This window comes from Convolutriloba macropyga, chromosome 2 (assembly GCF_964194025.1).
Source record: "Convolutriloba macropyga chromosome 2, txConMacr16.3, whole genome shotgun sequence".
In the NCBI taxonomy this organism is placed as follows: Eukaryota; Metazoa; Xenacoelomorpha; order Acoela; family Convolutidae; genus Convolutriloba; species Convolutriloba macropyga.
The window spans coordinates 68358921-68364993 of NC_134469.1; the positions used below are offsets into that span (position 1 = coordinate 68358921).

At 32.4% G+C, this 6073-nt stretch overlaps 2 protein-coding genes across 2 annotated transcripts in view; one reads left to right on the forward strand and one right to left on the reverse strand.

Annotated features, from left to right (window-relative positions):
• Window positions 1-6073, reverse strand: part of LOC142334647 (small ubiquitin-related modifier 2-like) — a 442392-nt gene that overhangs the window by 232688 nt on the left and 203631 nt on the right. The window lies entirely within an intron of this gene.
• LOC142334645 (uncharacterized) overlaps window positions 1-6073 on the forward strand; it is a 98715-nt gene that overhangs the window by 29770 nt on the left and 62872 nt on the right. The gene's annotated exons all lie outside the window — the stretch shown is intronic.

The window sequence follows — 6073 nt, forward strand, 5'->3', positions numbered from 1 at the left end:
GCAGATCTCATCTACATTCATTTTAGCCAAATGATCTTATATATTTTGAAAAAAGAGCCTAAGATTTTTTTAAATATTTTCCTAAATTTTTATTGGATTTTTGAATTTTGCCTGCATTTGCTGCTATTTCTGTAGTCTCATGACTTATTCTCATTACTCAATTGGCTTGATCAATTGAGTTGATACCTACTGACTGTTACAACAGTAAAACTATTTTTTTCAAAAAAGAAACTTTTGATCTTTGCCATTTTTATTTCTGTCTGGTTACCTATCGCTCGGTCTAGCAATTGAAAGTTCCCATCTTTTTTCTATTTAAAAGTCAATCAAGTTCTTTAGCGGCTGATTAATTGACTAACTGTTGGTTGGATGGCTTTGATACCACGAGTTGTAAACATTGTGATTTTTGCATATCTGCTCTGAATTATGATTCTTTTTATGAAATCATATTGAATTTTTACAATAACTGCTGCTCCCACTGCTGTTAAAAAAGTCCAATTTAAAGTAAATTTTTAAAAAATAAATTTTAATGAATAATTTTGGTTTCAATAGCTTCGATAATGTTTCTCAAACTGTTCCACGATCTTTCGGTTTTTGCCTGTATTTGTCGTTTTGTATTTAGTTTAAAGACTTATTCTGATTAATGAAAGATCTCAATGGCTTCCTATTGACATATAAGTGGACCTGCTTAATGCTTTCGGTGGATAGCTAATGGTTGTAATTATTTAAAATTCATTTGTTTTCAGAAGTATCAGTGTTTTTTGATCTTAGTCTTTTTGTTCTAGTGATAGTCCTGTGAATTTATCTGATGTTATCGTGACTTTGTTATTACGTTTTTCTTTAAAATTATTGAATATTGGCTGCAATTTTTTATTTTGTTTTTCTCGTAATCATGTTAATGGCAGGTGTCAGCGGTATTCTAATGAGTCATGGCATTGCTTATTTTTTTTAGTAGCGTGAGTTTGTAACAATTTTTAAACGCAAACTCCATTTGTTTTGAATAATACTTGAATTTGGGAAATTTTCCTATCTCTTCCTTTGGGAGACAATCAAGTAAAAAATGTGAATGAGTTGGGTTGGAACATAGTGCGAACCCACATTATTGATCCTCCTTGTTTTGCTTCTCCTCCTATGGGGCTTGCTTTCAACTGTGAGCTACGTGTCCCAACGTTGAAAAGAAAGGCGAAGTATGCTTACCTGGCTGGTTAGTGCCCAACTCTGTTTTTTATATATAGAAATGAGGAGTTATGATGTTTATCATGACGTCGCTGAATGAATACACTGGAGTCAGATATGTGAATATTGTACAAATTCACTTTATCTATCTAAGAATGAAGACTAATTCTATTTTTTAAGCTATTCATTATCGAATATAGAATTCCGAATTATTTCTGTTTGGTAAAAATTTGACTAAAATTTATGCATTGAATTGGATTAAAGCTTGACATAGTTTTTGAGTCTGCTCCATGAATTATGTCATGCGAGTTTAATTATCGCAATATGAAATCTTTGCTTGGACCACCGACTCTCTTTTTTACACCTATCATTTTTTCCTGACTTTTCAGTCATCATTGTTGTTTCAACACCCTTTCTTGTACTCAAGAGTGTGTCCGTTGGTGATTATATTTCGTTTATCATATTCCGGAATACGGAATAGCAATTCGAAAGTGAATATTTCCTTAATAAAAAGAGGGATTATCAACTCTTGACTATGTCCATGTAATAAGAATCCCCAGCTCTTAAACGAGCTTTGCGCCGGGAAACAAAAGAAATATTACGCCATCTCTTTCAAAAGATTGGTTCCGATTGTTCAGATTGTGGAACTAGCTCTGAAAGAAGCTTGATTCCGTTTCACTGGCAATTCTAATCAGCTTCGTTTTAGTCAGCTTCGTTTAGCCTTCTGCTCAAATTTAGGCTTCCGCAAAACATTCACCGTTGCCATGCATGTCTTTTTTGTAAAAGTCTTGCAAGATTAAAAGTTTTGTTGCATTAAATTTACTCCCCAAAGAAAGACTGGAGCTATTAAAGGTTGGGATATTCAGTATTTTTTGTAACTGTATTTACTGTTACATTAAGGCATCATGGTTCGCGAAAAGCAAAAATGCAAGTTTAAGGGGCCTCTGAAGAGCACGTTTAAGAGATACCAACAAGCATGTTTATGTGACTCGACTTAGGGAGGTCAATAAGTCTGTTTACGGGAAAAGCGAGGTTGCAAAATGGTTAATGACCGAAAAGCTCAAGATGCAAAAAAGTCAGTTTGTCCATGGACAAACGAGCCGAGGACTGAAAACGTGAGTATGCACTCAGGAAAATGACTGAAAAGGAGTCACTTCAAAAAATAAGGAGCACAGAAATTTTTCAAAGTTTTTCCTTCATTGAAAAAGTATCGTAAAAAATTGCAACAGCTAAGGTGCTAACAATACAGTTTTTAGTTTCAGCTGGATCAGTTGTTAGTCGGTTTTTGGAACGAGAAGTGATAGCTTCCGGTCACTTTTTAAATTTGGTCTGCTTCAAAAATGCTCTGTGGGATCATGTTACCCCTATTTGTTTCAATGGCATCCGAGTTTTGGAACGTCCTTGTCATATCCCTGCTGATTTTCTTTGTAGTCTTTTTTTGCAAGTGGATTGTAATAGTGCACTGTTTTTTTTAGATCTGTTCATACTTTTTCGACTTTTTAATGTCAATGAGAAGCCAAATTGGAGAAGGGATTTTAGTCTAGCTAAACTAGTGGAAGGAGCGAAATTGCTATTAGTTTTATTACAACTACTTTTAAAGTGGAGTGAGAATGTGGTGTTTGAAATATTCAGTTATTGAGAATTAATATTTTTCCACGTAAATTTTGACTTGTTTCCATTGTTTTTTTCTCTTGAGTGCTATTAAAAAGATACATATGAGTTCAAAATTCGTCTCTTTTGCAATTGCTTCAATCAGTGAATCGGTTGCCAATGCGTTTTATGACTCGGAAACCAAATGTTTTCTTGGAATATTTTCAAAGCTTTTGATGTTTGCCTTTTTTCTGATGATTCTTTTGTTATATCACTTTCTCCATTAATGGCATTTTTCAACGGTTCTTCATTTTGGTTGTCTTATCAATTGGTCTAATTCAGGGCTGATCTCATCGGGTGCTAATGAGGCATTAAGTAATCTAATTAATATTTCAAAAGTTTTTAGCCAGTGGTTTTTCTAACTTTGACACCATTTAACTTCGAAAATTGTGTGATTGAGTTTTGCATTTGTTTGTTGTGTATTTGTATTCTTATCAACTTATTCCATTAATGACACGTCTTACCGGCTGCGACTTAGGCATGATTAAATCTTAATAATCGCTTGATTTTATACCAATGCTTTTCTTGACTTTGAAATTATTTATTTTCAAGAACAAATAAAACTACTGTTTTTGAATGTTTCAGTGATTATTTTATTCCTGCCAATGTTTAGTTTTTTGTCGTTTTTTGTGCTTTCACATCATCTATCCTTGATTTGGTCTAGGTTGTTCTATGGTTTACGCATTCTAAGGATGCTTAGGCTCATTAGTTTTTTTAAAAAAAATTTTCATTTTTGATATTAATATTTCGATGATATTAAATTAATTCCATAATTTAATTTACGAAAAAATTTTTTTTCAGGTTTTCATCATTTTTGCGCATTAAAAGATATATGATTTGCTAACTGGGAAAATCTGATGTTCTGGAAAAATGTTGATTTTCAGGCTGTTTACTTCACCGGAAAAAAATGATTTCGGCGTACTTTTTTCCTCTATTAGCATCTGTTCGTCGTTTCTTTATCTTTCTTTTCTTCTATGTGTTTTTGCTTGAATGAGTTTCTTGATTTCCTTTTCTACTTTTTCTGTGTTTCATTCTTGGTCATTAATTTTTTATTTTGTTTCTTTTTTCTTTTTATTTCCCTCATCTATGGTTCGTGCGTTTGGTTTTGCTTGATTTGAATTTACCGACGTTCAAATTGTATAAAAGGAGGTGTTTAATGTTTATTTGAAGAATTAATGTCAACAATTCCTTCTAGTGAGTGTGAAAGATAACTTTGCAATTTATTACAAAATTTAATCTTCAAGTCATCAAGTTGATTGAAATATTTTAAGTGACAATTCATCCTATTGCAAATACTCCAGAAGCTAAAGAAAAAAATTTGAAAATTAAAACTTCCGGATTTTTCTGTAGCATCTATAATTTAGTTTTATGACATAATGCACCATGGTTAGCGAAAAGCAAAAATGCTTGTCAAAGAGGCCTCAGATGTCCGCCTTTAAATATTATCAGAGAGCATGTTTAAAAGGCTTTGAAGAGTTTGTTTAAAGGAAGGCAAATTTTTAATGACCTAAAGAGTGAGTTTGCTAGAAAAGCTAATGACAAGAGATGCTTAAACGTCAGAAATTGACCATAGAATTTGGGTTCTTTTCCGTTTTTCTGTACTTCGTTAGTTTTTGATATCTTTTTTTCTGTTTCGTTTATCTATCGTTTTTTCCTGTTTAATTTACTTCTTCATTTTTCCAATTATCATTCTATCAGCTTTGCAGCTTTTCGCTTCCACGTCAAAATTTCGTTTAAAGATACACTGTTGAATTATAAACGGGGTGGTGGTGTCACCGTTTCGATAAGATAGATAGCAGCGGAAAATTGGAGTTTTGACCTCAATGGTTGATATCTTCCCTAAATACCACAACAAATTACTTTTCAAAGCTGTACAAAGTATTATAAAACCTAATAACATGGAACTTCAATTTTTGCCGATAAAAAACAGGAATGATGATGTTCCTTTATAATATTGTACTTGATGGCTCGCTGTTCAGAATTTGATTTCCATTTTCAAAGAAAAAACAAACAAGATGTCAGAATTTTTATATACTAATTTTCTCATTTGTTTTCTCACACGGAATCTGGAACATCTGTTTGATCTTTCACGGCGGAAAAGTGTTCTAAAAATCATCAACATTAACTATGTGAAAGAATAGTAAAAATGAGGTTTTTTTAAATTTTAATTGGAGAACTAATGTCAACTATTCCTTCTAGTGGTGTGAAAGATCACTCGCTATTTATCTCAAAATTTGGTTTTTATGTCGTCATTATGATTGAAATATTTGAACTGGCAACTAATCTTATTGCGGATACTCCAGAAGTGAAAACTGAAAAATTGGAAAACATAGCCGTCCGATTGCCGGAAAATAGCGTCAATTACACCTTAACGCCCATCGGACACCCTAACGCTAATCAAATAGAAAACAAAGTATAAATTCAGAGACTTTTTTTCCTAAGGTTCAAATGTTCTAATTTGGTGTACAGTTTTAGTTAGATGATTACGAAACTGTTCTTAATTCAACTTCTTAAGGAACCTTTTTTTTTAATTTCATTTTTAAAAAAAAATTTAAGTATTTTAAATCCACGTGATGGTTTTTATTTCAAATCAAACATGAATGTCGTGATTAAACCGATAAACGTAATCAAAAATTAAAACGAATTTTCCAAAGCACAATAGCCCCTACATAATAGCATTTGACAAGCTGAATTCCCCTATTAATTAAAATTTGCTATTATTTGCGTACTTCTTGTAGCTTTCTCTGCAACGAAATAATCTATCTTTTTTTCCAAATCTCAGTTTCAATTGTTCTGCAAAATTGTTGCCCAGTGCATTTATTGGGTAACTGAGATGATGATAGCTCGGCATGCATCATGTTCTTGTATTCAGGGCCGAAATGACTCTTAGTACGAAAATTTTTGCTATGTTTTTTGTAGTCCTGTTTTGGATTTTCTATTTTTTTAATAATACATTCATGGACCTGCTGGTGTAAATTGAAAGCAGATATCTGTTAAGGTCTCTTAGAGTTTCCTCATGTTTTCAATCGTGTCAGTGCAGCTAAAAATTTACTTTCTTTTGGAAAAGTTTACTTTAGTTTGAAAGAATAAGTTTGAATTTTGTTTGGCTTACTTTTCTTGTCTGTTGACAGTAACCGCTCGACAATTCAGATAGATAAAATGCATATTTTTGTAAATGAAATATTAAGTATCCAAAAAGTAGCATTTTGATTTACATTTCCAGTTACAGCGGCTGCTAGTTAGCAACGAA